The sequence below is a fragment of the Macaca mulatta genome, chromosome 12, assembly GCF_049350105.2.
Source record: "Macaca mulatta isolate MMU2019108-1 chromosome 12, T2T-MMU8v2.0, whole genome shotgun sequence".
NCBI classification, from domain to species: Eukaryota; Metazoa; Chordata; class Mammalia; order Primates; family Cercopithecidae; genus Macaca; species Macaca mulatta.
Genome location: NC_133417.1, coordinates 71667283 through 71684413, shown reverse-complemented (window position 1 = coordinate 71684413; position 17131 = coordinate 71667283). Strand labels below are relative to the sequence as shown.

The following is a 17131-nucleotide window of genomic DNA, read 5'->3' as shown; positions in this document are numbered from 1 at the left end:
CTATTGTTTGGAAAAGAGCTACCAAAGGCAGTCCATAGTCAAGCAGGCAGGGGATGGTCTAAATTCCATCTCCTATCAGGGGCAGTATCTAAATAAATTATTTGGAATTCTTCTCTAAGGATAATTTGACTCTTTTCTCCCATTTACTTAGATTTCTGGCTTTTAATGGAGCAAAATATTAATCTGGCAAAGTAAGAAGATGAAAGAGAACATTTTCAGATGACTTTTCTTCAGGGAGGTAAAGAACTTAGAAAATGTGCATTTTATTTCCTTTAAGATTCTCAATATGTGTGAAAAACATCTGGAAACCGGATTCCAGTGTTTTGTAATAATGGCTTGTAGGAGAAGAAAGAAGAAGACAGGACATTAAGATCACATCACAGTTTTTAAATATTCATACATATACCAGCTATGGCCTTTAAGTATTTTTATTGAAGGGTAAAAACCTTGCATGTCACAATACTTCAAAAATATTGTATTTCAAGTCAATTTCTCTATGGAAAATGTCAACATTCACTCATCCATCAGCTTCCAGTAAGATCTTCTAGTGTGCACCTTAATGCACACTGATGATTACTTCATCTTCCCTCTACAAACCTTAGCCAACACAGACTCCTTTACTATCCTTATCTATTCCAAACTCCACATCCTTTGAAGGATTTACAGTGTTCTGAGTCCTATTCCAAAGTCCAAAGTGTCATCTGACATTATCTGAAAATCAAAGGCCACAGACCTAAGATGGAGGATAACAAATACTTCATCTACATAATGTGCATTTTCATACTGTAAATCAGTTGTAGAAGCAAACAGGCCAAAGATTTTTGCCCTTTCTATCCTCTGATATTTTTAAGGAAAAATGATTACAGGTAACAAGTGGTAGAAAACAAAGCATCAGTTCTGTCGCCAAAGTACTTGCTTTTACAGACTGAGAGCTGAGTTTCAGAGAAAGGTTGTGACAAGGAAAGACTCAGCAGATTTGAGGTTAGAAAACAGCTCCCATCTTTTATAGCCTACGATTCTTAAATAAATATATTAAAAGACAAGACTTTTATTATATCAAACAATTTGAACAAGACAGTAAGGCAGTATTTTATCAGCAAACATAAAGGTGAAGCAGGAGAAAATAACTTATAACTTCCTTTGGTGATGTTTGTAAATGTTTTCCATTTTCTTTTATTTCAAAAGAACTAAGGGTTAAATAGAATAATAGTCAGCAGCCTGAAAGGGTTAATATCCTTTCTACAAAGTGTGAAACTCTGATAGATTGAAGGTATTTTCCTGGAGAGGAACAAATTCAGTGTAATAATGATTATTATATTCATATCTTTGCTTCAAATTGAGTTCAGCTGCTTTAGCTTTGTTTTTGCAGTACATTTTATTGTGTAATAAAATAAATTTTCATTTGCATATTTTCCTTAAATTTCCATAGAGCAGTGAATATTCTTTTCTCTTTCTTTTATGAAGTATTCATATTCACTCAAAAGCAAAGGACATCAGAAAACTCAACTTCTCACCCTCAAGGACCTTCAGTAAGAATTAAAGGTTATGCGTTAATTCCAGGAGAGGCAAATTGATTCTAAGGTCCTTATTAACCAGGTGAAACAGGAAATGCATTATTCTTCATGACAAATGTATAATGGTTTAAACTGTCATCCTATGCTATGCTTTGGGCATTCTTCCAGAGAATTACACAAAATGAAAATTTTACTCTTATTTATTCAACAGTCAAAAAATCATTACTCAACCAAATAAGGACTTTAAACTTGTAATGTAGGTTTAACCTCTAAGCTTCCTTCTGCCTTTTTCCTCTCAGTCATGTTTTTAAGTTATGTTTGCTTTTTAAAGCATATTACTTAGTTTAAAAGAGTCTACAGATCTTTATAGGGGTTGTGTAGATTTCAAAGTCAGGAATCCTGAGCAAGATCTGGTACTTGCAGAAAACAAAATGGCTCATCCCGAGGCAGCCGAATGAGCCAAGGATACTCATCCCTCATGATACAGGGATACTGTATTATCCCTCATTCACAGTTTAAAGCCAGAGGACTGTGTCTCTTCAGTAGAGAAAAGTCGTTACACAAAAGAACAAAAACAAGAGGACAAAATGCCAATTCTTGCAAAATTACTTCCTTTGCAAGGAAGCTCATTTAAAATTCCATACCTTTGTTAACTTTTCCACCCCGACTAGAGTGAAAGAAAAAGGGATGGCAGAGGAGTTCAGAAAATGGGTTCCAATCAGAAAATGCCAGAGAAGTGATTTGGCATAAAGTATTCAATTCTTTCCTTGGCTGATCTAATCAAGTTGAAAAGAAGAGTCAAGAAAGACGACATATATGTTACTGAGTACGGAGGGGTGTTAACAGATACACAATCACCAAAGACCTGGTCCATCAGCCCCAAAAGGCCAGCAGATCGCATCTATTATTTCCTTAGTCCTTTTCTGGGAGAAACCTCACCCTACCCTGAAGGGTGTGGGTGATGAGTGCAGTACTCTTTGGACAATTACTCATTTAACAAAGCATTTCCCAGTCCCTTTGCATTTCAGTAGGTGGAAATGAGGATATCATCATAAATGTCCACGCTTCACTCTGTTCAGTGGCTAAGTTTCATTTTGGAACCATTGAATGAACTGAAACAAAAAAACAGATGATCGTCTGACTGCATTTTAAACACACGGTGCTATTCTAAGTGGAAATTATTTAGTTTAAACTGCTCTACCAATGTTATCTTCAAGGAATGCATAAATCTATTTTCCTCCTATGCTTGAAATTGGTTAATGTTGAAATATAGTAATTCATCTTCCAGACGGAGAAGATTTAGAAACTGAAAGCTTTTTAAGCTAAGATTCAAAACTTAATGGGGGCTGTTTTCTGCTCTAAGGGTGTATCCGATTTTCCTGGATATAGTTTTATCATCATCAAAACTGTGTGTACTTGAGTGGATAATATAAAAGAAAGTTAGCCACTTAAATGATGTCTACCTTCAAAAGCTGGCAAGATGTAAATAATACAAATTATGCATATAAACAAAAAACTATGGTAATTCAAACAACACACTAACAGATTCAACTAATGGATATAGTCAGTTATTTTAAAATCAGCCTCAAAAATACACATTTGTATCACTCATAGACTTTTCCCAAGCTTTTCATATTTTCTCCCATTTTAGTTATTGGCACGTTTTTCCACTGTGCCATTCATGCAAGAAGGCTGAGAATAATTATATGCTCTTTCATCTCACCACTTACATTCAATCTTTCACCATGTCCTATTAATTCTACTGCCTAGAAATCTTTCAGTCAGTCTTCTCACCTTCCACTTCTGATGCTTTATCCTCTGCCTTTACATCTTCTCTACTAGAATTCTTCAATAGCTTTCTCTAGCTCCCTATATTTAATCCATCCACAACACAACCACAGCCAAATTTCTAAATAAAGATGTGATTGACTTAAAGAACTTTAATCATGCTATTACATCGACAGTCAAGCCCAACACCTTTGCATTGGGAGTAATTCCTATTTCTTTCCATCTTCCCTATCTAGCCATCATCTTTCCATATGCATCAAGAACTCTAGGAACATTAAAATTCCTACAGTTTCTTAAATGTGCTACACATGGTTTGTCCCTGACATCTTTAATTATACCTTCTCTGAAGGTTAACTAAAGAATGTTGTCTTTCATTTCCCACCTCTCCAGTAAATGCATTTCTACCCATGCACATCTTCATATTCATGAAGACCTTTTATTCTTTGTTCAACCCTGAACTCAAATGTTTCCCCTGTCAAGGCATTCTATGCTATGTCCAGAAGACTTTCTGTGTTCCCTTAACAAAGGGTTTCTACCTCTTCTTCGTCACATACTACTTTCTCCAGTCTATTATTGATGAACATTTAGGTTGATTCCATGCCTTGGCTGTTGTGAATACTGCTGCAGTGAACATTTACATACATGTGTCTTTACAGTAGGATGATTTCTATTTTTCTGGGTATACACCCAGTAATGGAATTGCTGGGTTGAATGGTAGTTCTGCTTTTAGCTCTTTGAGGAATCGCCGTACTGCTTTCCACAATGGTTATATTCCCACCAACAGTGTATAAGGGTTTCCTTTTCTCCACAACCTCACCATCATCTGTTATTTATTGACTTTTGAATAATAGCCATTCTGACTGGCGTGAGATGGTATCTCATTGTAGTTTTGATTTGCATCTGTCTAATGATTGCTGATGTTGAGCACTTTTTCATATGCTTGTTGGCTAAGTGTATGTTCTCTTTTGAAAAGTGTCCATTTATGTCCTTTGCCCACTTTTTAATGCGGTTGTTTGCTTTTTGTTTGTAAATCTGTTTAAGTTTCCTATAAAATCTGGATATTAGACCTTTGTCAGTTGCATTGTTTGCAAATATTCTCCTAGACTGTAGATTGCTTGTTTACTCTGTTGATTTTTTTCTGTGTAGAAGCTGTTTAGTTTAATTAGGTCCCATTGGTCAATTTTTGCTTTTGTTGCAACTGTTTTTAGGGTTTCCATCATGAAATCTTCACCAGGCCCTGTGTCAAGAATGGTATTTCCTAGGTTATCTTCCAAGGTTTTTATAGTTTTAGGTTTTACACTTAAGACTTTAATGCATCTTAAGTTGATTTTTGTATATGGTATAAAGAAAGGGTCCAATTTTAATATACTGCATATGGCTAGCCAGCTATCCCAGCACAATTTATTGAATAGGGAATCCTTTCCTCATTGCTTCTGTCAACTTTGTCAAAGACAGGATACTTGTAGGTATGTGACATTTAGCTTTTTCAGTTGCCTTTTTCCAATTAATTGTTGCTCACTGACCTGTGGGGACAGTTATTTCAAATCCTACTCTTCAGCCTGTGAAAAACCCACATCACCATGTAGCACTTCATTTCACTTCCCTTTTCTTAAAGATGAAACCAAAGCTATCTCTCTTTTTTCAGTTAAACACCCAAACAACCACCAGCCTCATGATAATTTAAGCCTGAAGTAATGTACTAATTTAGAAATAACAACTTCTCTAAACTGTGCAATTCCATCTGATTTGCAATCCAAATTTTTCATAATGGTTAAGTTAGTCTTCTTAATGGTATGTATATGACACCCTAGAATAATGGCTATAATGTTTATATTTTGATACACACACACACACACAAAATCTCTCTCTTTTTAAAAGATGGCAACTACTAGCAACTTGTTAAATAGAAAACTGTCAACCAAGAAGATGTGAAAGACGACTGGACTGCAAAGCAGTAAGATGAGGCTCTTATTGGGGTCGTAGGAATTGCAATTTGGGAGACACAGATTTGGCTGGAAGTTCCAAAGAGAGGAAAAGAAGTATTTTTAAGGACTTTGCAGGTGATTACACAAGTGGTTTGAAAGAACGATCATTAGTGGAGGAAGCTGGTTTAGTGCATAAATTCATAGTTCATTGATTGTTGCTGTTCAGGTGTTATAGCACTGGCAAAATTCAGCTATTTTCCAGAATGTTGTGTTTGTGGAGGTTTGGCCAAGTTCAAAGGTTCTGTAAAGTGAAAAAAAAAAAAAATAGAGGACTTAACAAAGATCACAATGACAACACCATGCACTCAACAGATATTTACTGTACCACCAATAGGTTTAACCTGTTAAATTTAACTTTGTTCTCCTCCTGCATTTACCCACCACCTTTCCACCACCACCATCCACACAACTGAATTATTCCATCTAGGTCTAAAGAAAACAAATAAAGAAGCACAAAGTTTGAAATCAGAAAGAGTGACTTTAAAACTTGGATGAGTCATTTAACATGGGTGAATTTCAGTTTGCTCAAACATAACTGAGAATATAATCTACATTTCTCTACATGTTTGCTTTGCACCTTGAAATAGATGTGTGTATTAGATATAGAATGTTTATTTCCATCTTACATTCAGCCTTGGGAATTTCAAATCCTTTTATGACATCTTGGATTCACTGGAAAGCAAATGCTTGAGGGCAAATGCCATTCAAAGCATCATTATTGTTTGAATATCATGCAGTATGAAAATTCAATATCAAGAACGATATTTGAGTCACTGAAATGAATGGATTACTTCTAAGTTGTGCCAAGCAGTGTTTCTGAGGAATAGAGTATAAACAGTCCCAGGAAGAGCATGTTGCTTGGTGAAGTAGCTACAGAAGAAGTGACATGAGCTTAGTGAATGTGCCAGTATGAAGTCAGGATACCTTAGCCTCAAAGGCTAACAAACCTGATTTTATCGATGGGTGGCCTGAATTCATCTTTGGGAACAGATTCACATTAACGTTGGCATTCTGCGTTCAAAACCAGGATACTAAAATTCTCTGTTTAGGAGGAGGATTATTCTTGCTGAAATGAAAGACACTAGGGTCCTCTTTCTAACTTGTACTGATTGCCCCTGTAGGCAACACTAAAGAAGGTCTAGTTGGAACCTTGGTGTCAGTTTTTAAATTTAACATGAAAGCTTTAATCTATAACTGTGAAAAACACTGGGCAGGTAACATTCTAAAGTCAGTATGTTACCTTTTGATAAGTAAGCTTTATGGAAAGCTAAATTATAATTGGAAGATTGCCTGGTAAGTATGAGATCAGAATAGGTAAAGTGTATTACCCCAAAGCAATTAAACCTTTGAACAATACAAGAAAAATGTATGTATATATTTCCTCCACCCTAGAGTCATTACTGCCACCTGAACCAGACAGAGGTTGTGTTCTTGACCAACATGTTTGTGCTCAAGGCAATGGTGGCTAGAGTTAGTGCTTGGTTCATCTCATGAATCCATGACTGATCAATCCCCTTGCCATCTATTACATCCCTTCAGTAGTATACATTAACACCTTTATTCAGAGTACAGGCAAATCTTACAGGCCTGGAACCTCTTGTCTCTATACTGTGACAATGCTTCTCATCTTTATATGTTGATTTCAAGGGTAATCTCTTAAAGGGCAATTATCTTTCATTCACTTCTCCTTCACTTTAAATTTTAAGGATGTTCTGGCACACCCATCTTCTAAAAAGAAGAGTTCCAGAAAACGTAATATGAGTGAGCATCATAAGCAAAGAAAATATCTCTAAATTTGGATAGGAAACCTCAACAGAAAAGAGAAGTGGGGGAAACGGGAGACAGAGGAGACCAGCAGAGAGTTCTAACCATGTGAGCTGTCAGAGTTGTTTTCAATTTTCCGTAGTATTGATTTACAGAAAATGTGCTCCCTAGCTCATAATAACAAACTTCCAATTAATTTGGATCTCAGTCCTTCTGCTATAAAGTTACAAAGACATGGACATTAAATATTCAAATGTTTTGACCTCAAACGTGTCATACTTCATAGTCAGCTTGTAGACTAAAATCCTGTTATGGCAATTCAGTAGGGTAAATTTGAGAAGGACTAGGCATAGTACTGTCCCTTCCTTCTGACTCTTTTCATAGGAAATGAAATGTGTGTAGGAGATCACACACGCCACAGGAAATACCTCAATTACAGAATTTAATAAAAAGGATGTGCCTATAGGTTTTCCCATAAGGTCCAAGTAAATTATGTTGATGACTTGCTTGAATTCTTTTTCCATTTGTAACTCTTATGGCTCTTTAAACACCACATCTACTTCTGCAGTGGTATATTTGCAAGATGTCAGAGGAATAGAAATATCAAGGTCTTGCCATTTATTTACTTAAAAGATGTGGGTTCTCAAATTGCCTAGAAAAATGATTCCACCACTCCACTATTCATAGTAAAAATAATTCCATACAAAATACACTTCTGTAATGCAATATGATGCCTTCAGTGGACATATAATAAGGCTATCACCATTTCTCAACTTGGCCATCTTTCTGAGTCACCAGTATAATGACATCGTGTTGGGTATTTGGTAGCTTTATTTCAGCATCTCCATACTCCCTCTGAACTATCCCATAATTACTCTGAAAGTGAAGAAGGCCTATGCTCTTCAGTGGAAGGCAATATGTGTTTATCTATTAAGAGATACCAATCACCAGAGTGCTATTTTCATTATTTTACACAGCATTGTATCTGTGTAAGAAGCACCTCTTACCACTTAAATTCTGCCAAAAATATTTTCTGGAATTCATTATCTTCTTCTTAAATTTGCTTGAAGCCCTAATCTTCTCTTTCTATGGTTACTGCCCAAGCCTTTTGATATGGTTTGGCTGTTTCTCCGCCCAAATCTCAACTTGAATTGTATCTCCCAGAATTCCCATGTGTAGCGGGAGGGACCCAGAGGGAGGTAACTGAATAATGGGGGCCGGCATTTCCTATGCTATTCTCATGATAGTGAATAAGTCTCATGAGATCTGATGGGTTTATCAGGGTTTTCCGCTTTTGCTCGTTCCTCATTTTTCTCTTGCTACTGCCATGTAAGAAGTGCCTTCCACCTCCTGCCATGATTCTGAGGCCTCCCCAGCCATGTGGAACTGTAAATCCAATTAAACTTCTTTTTGTTCCCAGTTTCGGGTATGTCTCTATCAGCCACATGAAAATGAACTAATACAGGGAATTGGTACAAGGAGAGTGGGGCATTGCTGAAAAGATACCCAAAAATGTGGAAGTGACTTTGGAACTGGATAACAGCAGAGGTTGGAACAGTTTGGAGGGCTCAGAAGAAGACAGGAAAACGTAGGAAAGTTTGGAACCTCCTAGCGACTTGATGAATGGCTTTGACAAAAATGCTGGTAATGATATGAACAATAAGGTCCAGGCTGAGGTGGTCTCGGAGATGAGGAACGTGTTGGGAACTGGAGTGAAGGTGACTCTTGATATGCTTTAGCAAGCAGACTAGTGGCATTTTGCCCCTGCCCCAGAGATTTGTGGAATATTGAACTTGAGAGACATAATTTAGGATATCTGGAGGAAGAAATTTCTAAGCAGCAGAGCATACAAAAGCTGACTTGGGTGCTGTTAAAAGCATTCCATTTTAAAATGGAAACAGTTCAGAAAATTTGCAGCCTGACAATGCAGTAGAAAAGAAAAACCCATTTTTTTAGGTGAAATTCAAGCCTGCTGCAGAGATTTACATAAGTAGCCAGGAGCCTAATGTTAATTCCCAAGACCATGGGGAAAATATCTCCAGACCATGTCAGAGACCTGCACAGCACACCCTCCCATCACAGGCCCAGAGGCCCAGGAGGAAAAAGTGGTTTTGTAGGCTGGGCCCAGGGTCCCCATGGTATGTGTAGCCTAGGGACTTGGTGTCCTGTGTCTCAGCTGCTCCAACTGTGGCTGAAAGGGGCCAATGTAGAGCTCAGGCTGTGGCTTCAGAGGGTGGAAGCCCCAAGCCTTAGCAGTTTCCATATGGTGTTGAGTCTGTAGGTACACAGAAGTCAAGACTTGAGGTTTGGGAACCTCTGCCTAGATTGCAGATGTATGGAAATGCATAGATGCCTAGACAAAAGTTTGTTGCAGGGGTGGGGCCCTCATGGAGAATCTCTGCTCGGGCAGCGCAGAAGGGTTGGATCCCCCACACAGATTTCCTACTCAGGTACGTCTAGTGGAGTTGTGAGAAGAGGGCCATCTTCCTCCAGGCGTCAGAATGGTACATCTACTGACAACTTGCACCATGCACCTGGAAAAGCCACAGACACTCAATGCCAGCCCATGAAAGCAGCCAGCAGAGAGACTGTACCCTGCAAAGTCATAGGGGCAGAGCTGTCCAAGACCATGGGAACCCACCTTTTGCATCAGCGTGACATGGATATGAGACCTGGAGTCAAAGGAGATCATTTTGGAGCTTTAAAATTTAACTACCCCGCTGGTTTTCAGACTTGCATGGGTCCTATAATCCCTTTGTTTTGGCCAATTTCTCCCATTTGGAACAGCTGTACTTACCCAGTATCTGTACTGCCATTGTATCTAGGAAGTAACTAGCTTGCTTTTGATTTAACAGACTCACAGGTGGAAGGGACTTGCTTTGTCTTAGATGAGACTTTGGACTGTGGACTTTTGGGTTAATGCTGAAATGAGTGAAGACTTTGGCAACTGTTGGGAAGGTATGATTGGTTTTGAAACATGAGGTCATGGGATTTGGAGAGGCCAGGGGTGAAATGATATGGTTTGGCTGTGTCCCTGCTGAAATCTCAATGAACTGTATTTCCCAGAATTCCCATGTGTTGTGGGAGGGACTCAGCGGAGGAAATTGAATCATGGGGGTCTGGTCTTTCCCATGCTATTCTCGTGGTAGTGAATAAGTCTCTTCAGATCTTACGGGTTTGTCAGGAGTTTCCACGTTTGATTCTTCCTCATTTTTCTCTTGCCACTGCCATGTAAGAAGTGCCTTTTGCCTCCTGCCGTGAGTCTGAGGTCTCCCCAGCCATGTGGAAAACTATAAGTCCAATTAAACCTCTTTTTGTTCCCATTTTCAGGTATGTCTTTATCAGCAGCATGAAAATGAGCTAACACATGTTTCTTGTGCTACTTCATAGGTTGGTAAGTAGAACACACACACACACACACACACACGTGCATGTACACACACACACACAGAAGCAGCTGCTTGTCTCTACTATCTTCAAAGAGTCCCCAAAATATAAAAATAAGAAATAAGGAATATGTGCCTATATTGTCATTACAGCAAAGGGATGGATATCCAGGACAATGGTCTCACTGCCTTAATACATCCAATGGATTAAGGTCACATATGCGATACTCTGCTGGTTGCTGCATAGGCTTGGAATTTAGCTCAATGCTCTTATCTAGTAATTCCAACCCTTTGTCCCTCACTCTGAAAAGCAAACACAAGTCAGTGAACATGACATTATTATGGGGATAACCTTGAATGTACTGTAATTTATAAGACAGCTAAACATTCAAACACTTGAACATCTGACACCTTAAAACTGATCTCCATGTGCCCCATACCATAGTTAAACATTACAAGTTAAACCTATGAGAAGAATTATTGTTCACAAAGCATGTGATAGAGACTTTGTGACATAAATGGCCTGACTTGTAACTTAAAATACCTTTAGGATCTGTAGAGAGTTTTGTCTTTGTTTTGCTTGTTTAGATAGTAGGGTGGGAATTAGAGAAAAGTTGTGTAGGAAAAAAGGAGGAGGGAGAGAGAAAGGACTATCATTCTGTTTATACCATAGAGTGACGTATTTGTGCATTTGGGAAAGAGCACGAGGCAGAGGAGAAAAAATTTACTCAGCAATCAAGCATTTCCTTTTCAATTGTTCGATATATTTGCATTGGTTGTCTTTTTTTTTATTTTTTTGCCCATGTTGGGATAATGCTTTGTGAATACTATCCTCTTGGGTTTTCTACAAAAGCAAGATGTATTTCTTATGAGATTATTCCCTAGAGTCTAATTCTGAAATAAACAGTTCATTGCTCACAGCGTTTTTAGAGAGCAAGTTCTCTTTCAATGATATATAACTCGAAAAATGGAGCTGTATAAAATCTATTCATACACTCTCATCCCCTAAACCATGGGATTTCTAACTTTTTGTTTGTCAGAGGAAACCTGAAACTCTCTTTCCCCCTTTTTCTTAGAAAGTAACATACCCTAGGTATATAAATAGTTGGCCTCCCAAATGCAACTGGCTGCTGATTATAATATTTTATAGTCTTTTCTGAACAGTGCATAACAAAGGAACACAGCACATAAATCACATAGCAAAGGCCTATGTACCATAGGTAAGTTGTGATAATTTTTAATCGCCTAGAATATTGACTATCAATTCATGGTATCTCCTAATTTGGCCTTTGAATTCAGTTTTTAAATCCTCTGCTTTTGAAGGTAAGAATGAAGAGTGAAATGAATGCCAGAGAGGTTGGTTATAGTGTACAAATATACAGTTGGATAGAAGGAATAAGTTCTGATATTTGATAGCAGAGCAGGGTGACCATACTTAACAACAATGTGTTGTATTTTTCAAAATAGCTAGAAAAGAAGACCTGACATACACCCAACACATAGAAATGATAAATAATTGTGTGATAAATATCCTAAATACACTGACTGGATCATTACATATTTTATGTGTGTTACAAAATTTCACATGTACTCCATAAATATGTACAAATATAATGTATCAAAAAATTTAAAATAAAACATATTATAAAAACTTTTACTATAGTATTGATATAAACACAGACATATAGACCAATGGAACATAATACAAATCTCAGAAATAAATTTACACATCAACAGTCAACTGATCTTTGACAAGTGTGCCAAGAAAACACAAATGAAAGGATAGTTCTTTCAATAAATGGTGGTGGTAGAACTGGATATTCTTATGTAAAAGGATGAAGTGTGATCCTTATCTTACACTGTACCCAAAAATTAACTCAAAATGAATTGAAGACTCAAAAGTGAAACTGTAAAACTCCTAGAAGAAAACATAGGAGAAAAGTTTCCTGACATTGGTTTGGCAATGATTCTTAAATGACACTAAAGCACAGGCAATAAAAGCAAAAATATATAAATGGGATTACAGCAAACTAAAGAATTTATGCACAGCAAAAGAATCAGGAGACTGAAATGGCAATCTATAGAATGAGAGAAAATATTGCAAACTATTTATCTGATAAGGAGTTAAAGCTGAAATATATGAGGAACTCCTACAATTCAATAGCAATAAACTAATAATCCTAAAAAAAGGGTTAAGGTCTCTAATAGACATTTCTCCAAAGAAGACATACAAATAGTCATCAGGTACATGACAAAATGCTCTATGTCACTAGTCACCAGAGAAATGCAAATCAAAACCATGAGATATCACCTTATATCTGTCAAAAAAAAAACAAAAAACAAAAGACAACCTGTGTTGCGATGCAGTGATTTTGGAACCACTGCACATTGTGGGAATGCAAAATGGTCAACTGCTACAGAAAACAGTCTGGAGATTTGGAGATTGCTCAAAAAATCAAAAACAGAACTATCATATGACCTAATAATTGTACTTCTAGGTATTTACCCAAAAAAGAATTGAAATCCAAATCTCAAAGAGATATTAGTACTGTACTCCCATGTTCACTGCAGCAGTATTCACAATAGCCATTATGTAAAAACAAACTAAATATCCATTGCTGAATGAATAAAGAATGTTTGGTGGTGTATACATATGAAGGAATACTATTCAGCCTATAAAAGAGGGAAATTCTGCAATATGGGACATGGATGAACCTTCAGAACATTTTACTAAGTGAAATAAGGCGGTCACAGAACGGCAAACGCCACAATTCCACGTTTATGCAGTAACTGAAATTATCACATTCATAGAATCCAAGGCTAGAGGAGTGGTTACCATGGGCTGTGGGGGGGGAAAATGAGGAATTATTAATCTAAAGGCATAAAGTTTTAGTTAAGCAAGGTGAATAAGCTCTAGTTATCTGCTGTGCAACATTGTACAAATTGTCAACAATAATCTATTATATACTTAAAAATTTAAGAGGATAGACCTTACTTCAAGTGTTCTTAAAACAATAAAATAAAATGTGATCTAATAAAAGAATTTCCTGAGGAAATGATTCTGGATATCTCAATAGGAAAGGGCCAGCCCTTCCAGCTCATTCAGTGGTTGAACTGTTGTGTATGGACATCAGCGTTTGGACAAAGCTCTGTCTACTTTCTGGGAAACTGGGCGACTGTAAAACCTGAGGGTATCTGTTGCCTAGTGACCCACTAAGGGGCCACTCCATCAGACTAACCACTTTGCTATCCTAAACTCATAGGGAGGTGATGGTCTTCATTTCCCTCTTCTGGGTGGACAGTGTCCTCCTCTAATATTCCCTCTATCTTATGTGCTGAAAAATTGTAATCAGCCTTCAGTGTTGTAAGGGTGGGAACTCCCATTCTCTCACACTGCAGGGTTTTTAAGGTGAATGATTAGAAAAATCAATGACCCCTCTCCTGCTTTGCTCAAGGAACATGCTACAATATCACTATGAAGTGACAGAATTTTGGCTCCAGTTCTGTCCTGCCAGCTCAGCTATTGGGTGATCGGGGTGAGGGGGGGTTGGGTCCTAATTTTGTGGTTGCAGTTTTATACTGTGGCAGGTAGAAGACAAATTAAGCACATTACCAATCATGGGTGGTGAAGTAACAGCCTTGTCCTTGACCTAGGTTAATTGCCTTAAGCACCAGCCATAGCCAGTTTCATGGAATTTTTGCAAGGAGGCCAGCTCCTTTTCTAGGAGGCCAGCCTGTAGATGATCAATGCTAGACAAGTTAACCCTTTCCTATTAGCAGGTAATAACATTGCATAGGGTACTAAGGGTTTTATAAGGCATTATGTCTGTCCTGGAAAAGCTTCCAGATTCACAGGGGGAAAACTGGCAGCACTGATACCGTTTTAGCATTGGTGATTAATACTTACTGCAAAGATGCATTACTTGGAATCATTCAGTTTCAAATTTGATAGTTACTTCATGTTATTTCAGCATGGTTGTAGCTCATGGAGAACCTAGTCTGCTTTTGTTATTCTCTGGGTATTCTCTAACATTTCATCCTAAATATGAAAGATTTTTTTAAATTAGCAGAAATAATTTTTTATCTTAGTGGATATTTAATAAAATCACTACTATAGTAACTATTGAAGGGTTGTGAAGTGGTTCCCGTAACTTTGTGCTCAGGAAGACACAAAAAGTTCAAAGAGTATATATTCAAACACTGTTCCTAACTCTTAACATTTTGGACCTAGACTAATCACTTAATCTGACAACATTCTGATTGCCTTATATATAAAATTAGAAAAGTAGAAGAGCCTACTCATCAGAATGCCAGAATGTGTATAAGGTGATGAGTATTTGTATTCAACCAGCTTAAGATACGTAAATTACAACAGGCAACAAGGTAGAATACTATCTTATGTGTATCTATGCCTGAGGAATTTTCTTTCCTCTTCTAGGCATCAAGCAGAATCATTTAATGTCTAATCATACTTCCTTTCTGACAGGAGTCACTTCAAGTTAGCATTTAAATTGTATTTTTGTCGGTGGAAACCTCTCCACAAGGCTTCTGAAGGGCAGGTGACTTGTCTAATGCCTGTATACCTGAAATCCCTAATGCATTACTAGGATGGACCATAGTACAAACTCACTAGGTATTGAGTTGAGTAACATCACAAATAGACAGCTAGGAGGATGGCACAATATCAACATACTTTCTCACAATTCTTGCACAGTTATATCATCAGGTACAAAAACCTCCCAGTCTTCAGCCTCTTGTTGCTTGAGCCAAAATATCTTTCCTTTATTTTCGATGGGTGGCTGATATCAGTGGGATCATAATTACAGCCCCCTGTGCCAAACATCAGGAGGTTAATACAAACTATTGTTGAAGAGAAAAACATCCTGTAGTTCTTTGTCTCCAAAATTCCCCAGCAGACATGAGGACCTCCCATGAGCTGAAGAGCTTAAAAGAAGGTCTCCATTTGCAAAATAATTTATAACCATACTTTTTGTTACCCTCAGTGGTTGGATGAGTGGATTTAAATAATCTACTCCTAGGTATATTTTCACTTTCTTCTCAGCTCTAAAAACTAGATGTCCCTGTTGATACCAGTAAGAGGAGAAAATAGTTTAATTTCCTACGGCCATTAGCTTTTTCAATAACTATTTCAAATAGTAAATAAAATTCCTTCAGATAATGAACATACTATCTCAGAGAGGTAGAAATACCTAGTAAATTGCTTATACAACAAAATAGTCAATGTGTTAATGAACTTCTTTTTCCATTAAAACAATATTACCAAGTTTGCTGATTATACTTAACTGATTGATTCTTTTGTTCTAAGGGAGCAAAGTCATACAACTTCACCTGAATTCTAGAATGTTTTGGGATTGTCCCAATTTAACTTTGCTAGAAAGGCAGAATGATGGATATTAGATTGGTTAATGTCTGTGAGAAGCAGAAAGATGAAGGCATAGGACATTGACTAAGAGGAGAGAAGCCCTAAAAAAAAAAAAAAGGCAAGGCTGATATTGCTCTATTCACAACTCTCATGTCTGTCTGTCCCACCTTTCTTAATCTAGTCACTTAATTTAAATGATAGATTATTTACTCAATAGGCCATACATTCATTGAAAAACAATTTGACCTTTTCATTTACAAATGCAAGGAACATAAAATATGGTAGTGGTAGCTACTCCGTTTGTGTTGACAGAGTTATCTAGTCTTTTGAGATTCCGAGACCATTTCTATTTAATCATAAACATCCTGTAAAAAGAACTGTCATCTGCTACATACATCCCACTTAAGCTAAATCAGATTGTATGTCATTTTCCAACTTTGCTTTTGATGTAAAAGAAAATAGGTTTAAGGGTTAGCATTAATGTCTGTGTTCTGCTGTCCTCTGCTGGTGTCATAGGGAAATATTTAACAGTGAACTCACTAGTTGGGTCTTTAATTCCAGCTATAAGGATAAAATAAGTTTATCCACTGATATTAAAAGTAAACATTAAAAACCTAAATTTTTTAAAAAGGAAGTATAAAACAAAACATTTTATTCTTCCTTTAATGCAAGTTCACACCTGTACTAAATTCTATGTCTGTATTTAGTAATTCTGTATAAGTAAATACAGACATATAATAACTAAATAAATAACAATTTATTTTACTGAAATATTGCTCAGGTTTGCAATAGTTTGCAACTGTGCATTGCAGTTCTGCCGCCTTTTGTATACTGATTAATATTAAGGTGGCAATGAACATGTCTCTTACATATTAGAGCAAATATTTAAAAACTACCTCCCAGGCCCGGCGCGGTGGCTCAAGCCTGTAATCCCAGCACTTTGGGAGGCCGAGACGGGCGGATCACAAGGTCAGGAGATCGAGACCATCCTGGCTAACATGGTGAAACCCCGTCTCTACTAAAAATACAAAAAACTAGCCGGGCGAGGTGGCGGGCACCTGTAGTCCCAGCTACTCGGGAGGCTGAGGCAGGAGAATGGCGTGAACCCGGGAGGCGGAGCTTGCAGTGAGCTGAGACCCGGCCACTGCGCTCCAGCCTGGGAGACAGAGCGAGACTCCGTCTCAAAAAAAAAAAGAAAAAACTACCTCCCACTTTCTCTCCTCCAGCACATTTCCCCGTCTGTCCTAATACTATTGAATTCTAGAAACATGTTACAAAATAGGGCAGATATTATATACTTCCAACAGTTCC

The 17131-nt window shown here is 37.4% G+C and overlaps 1 long non-coding RNA gene across 1 annotated transcript in view; it reads right to left on the bottom strand.

Annotated features, from left to right (window-relative positions):
* Positions 1-412: 412 nt before the first annotated feature.
* The window catches only part of LOC144333393 (uncharacterized), an 83230-nt gene continuing 66511 nt past the window's right edge, over positions 413-17131 (bottom strand). The window contains exon 2 of the long non-coding RNA XR_013402015.1: positions 413-5528. This is a non-coding gene — a long non-coding RNA (uncharacterized LOC144333393). The remainder of the gene's footprint in view (positions 5529-17131) is intronic.